Below are 2,500 nucleotides of genomic sequence, written 5' to 3'. Positions count from 1 at the left end.
AGAGAGGGGGAAGAGATGGAGAAAGGGAGAGATGGGAGGAGGGAGAGGTGGAGGAGGGGAGGAGAAGAGACAGAGAGGGGGGAAGAGATGGAGGAGGAGGGAGAGGTGGAAGAGGGGAGGAGAGACAGAGAGGGGGAAGAGATGGAGAAAGAAGGAGAGGTGGAGGAGGGGAGGAGAAGAGACAGAGAGGGGGAAGAGATGGAGGAGGAGGGAGAGGTGGAGGGGGAGGGAGCGAAAGAGTGTGAGAAGACAGGGAGGTGGAGGGAGGGAGGAGAAGAGACAGAGAGGGGGAAGAGATGGAGGAGGGAGGGAGGAGGTGGAGGGAGGGAGGCTGGAGGAGGGGAGGAGAAGAGACAGAGAGGGGAAGAGATGGAGAAAGAAGGAGAGGTGGAGGAGGGGAGGAGAAGAGACAGAGAGGGGAAGAGATGGAGAAAGAAGGAGAGGTGGAGGAGGGGAGGAGAAGAGACAGAGAGGGGAAGAGATGGAGGAGGAGGAGAGACAGAGAGGGGGGAAGATGGAAAGGGAGAGATGGGGAGGAGGGAGAGGGGAAGAGATGGAGGAGGAGGAGAGACAGAGAGGGGAAGAGATGGAGGAGGAGGAGAGACAGAGAGGGGAAGAGATGGAGGAGGAGGAGAGACAGAGAGGGGAAGAGATGGAGAAAGAAGGAGAGGTGGAGGAGGGGAGGAGAAGAGACAGAGAGGGGAAGAGATGGAGAAAGAAGGAGAGGTGGAGGAGGGGAGGAGAAGAGACAGAGAGGGGAAGAGATGGAGAAAGAAGGAGAGGTGGAGGAGGGGAGGAGAAGAGACAGAGAGGGGAAGAGATGGAGAAAGAAGGAGAGGTGGAGGAGGGGAGGAGAAGAGACAGAGAGGGGAAGAGATGGAGAAAGAAGGAGAGGTGGAGGAGGGGAGGAGAAGAGACAGAGAGGGGAAGAGATGGAGAAAGAAGGAGAGGTGGAGGAGGGGAGGAGAAGAGATGGGGAAAGGAGAGAGATATGGAGGAGAGGAGGAGGAGAGACAGAGAGGGGAAGAGATGGAGAAAGGGAGATGGAGGGAGGGAGGCTGAAAAGTGTGAGAGAAGACAGGAATAGAGAGTTGCAAAAGAAAAGAAGATGTCAGAGAGGTGGAAGCGGAAGGGAGAGACACAGTTGGGTGTGTGTGTGTGTGTGTGTGTGTGTGTGTGTGTGTGTGTGTGTGTGTGTGTGTGTGTGTGTGTGTGTCTGGGGTGGGGGTATCTCTTTGCTCTCATTACTGAAGCTACATTTGCATAATTGATAGAGTACTGTGCGCTGTAATCGCCTGGAAATGGGTTGAAATTCACCACTGTTACTCATCCGAGGTGTGTGTGTGTGTGTGTGTGTGTGTGTGTGTGTGTGTGTGTGTGTGTGTGTGTGTGTGTGTGTGTGTGTGTGTGTGTGTGTGTGATCTTTGATTAAGAGCCAACATATGAAATCCCTGCTCTCATGATTAGTCATGCTTGTTTCTCTCTCCACCTTTTTAATTCTGCACGGGTTGTGTGTTCCATTAGTCCATACACTGAACCAGTGAAATCATAACGTACACCACCACCGAGCTGTCAGTCACTTTACATCAAAGCCCTTGCTAAATGACCAAGTCTCAGTCTAAAGGGCCGCTTACACCAAGAACGATAGCTATAGCTATAAAGATAAAAGTGTCCACACTGACCAATTATAAGGAGAGTCTCTCCTTGTGTTGATGAATGTGATGTCTAAAATGTAATGGATTCTAATTGGTTATCAGCTTTTTATCGTTCTCAAAATCGCTCTGAAAGTGATCCCCAATGATTCATGTCGTTATCGTTATGGTTTACGCGTGCATGTTGCCATTCATATTAGCTAAAAACGATTATTTTTTTGTCGTCATTGTTCTAGTTATCGTTCTCGGTGTGAACGGCCCTTAAGTGATTGGCCCCTATTTACCCTCGTCCACCCTAACATTATGTTCACTTCCTGTCTTCATGTCATTCTACTTCCTGTCTCAACCCCTCTCATCTCTTTAAATGCAGAATTGCTTTACTGGAATGACAAATAGGCTTGTGCATTGCCAAAGCAGTCATTGCATAACAGACTGCTAGAAATCAGAACACATACAGTACAGAATGTACACACATCGACAGATACATGAAATCAGAATGCATACGTGCATAGAATGTAGAATGCATACGGCAGAAACAGAAAATACATAGAATATAAATAGAATTAACAAATTGGGATAAATGCAGAGACCAAATTTCCCTCATGGGATTGAAAGAGTATATATACTTAGAATATAAGGTAGAATATAGTCAGGCACAGTATAATAACAAAATTGCTAATCTTTTAGCATGTACATTTTAACAATGTAATCAGTTAGCTTAGTGAGGCATATAGCATTGGCCAGTGCCAAAAATAAGACCTGTATTGTTGTGTCCTTCATATATGTATGTACTATTTTGTACAATTCAATTCAATTCAATTCAATTGGCTTTATTAGCTTGACTGTTC

General features: G+C 47.4%; 1 protein-coding gene across 2 annotated transcripts in view; it reads left to right on the top strand.

The window, feature by feature from the left end:
• Positions 1–2,500, top strand: part of fibcd1b (fibrinogen C domain containing 1b) — a 104,193-nt gene that overhangs the window by 101,243 nt on the left and 450 nt on the right. The gene's annotated exons all lie outside the window — the stretch shown is intronic.

The sequence above is a fragment of the Alosa alosa genome, chromosome 12, assembly GCF_017589495.1.
Source record: "Alosa alosa isolate M-15738 ecotype Scorff River chromosome 12, AALO_Geno_1.1, whole genome shotgun sequence".
NCBI lineage: Eukaryota > Metazoa > Chordata > Actinopteri > Clupeiformes > Clupeidae > Alosa > Alosa alosa.
Note: the sequence above shows the minus strand (reverse complement) of the source record. Positions and strands in the feature narration are given on the sequence as shown.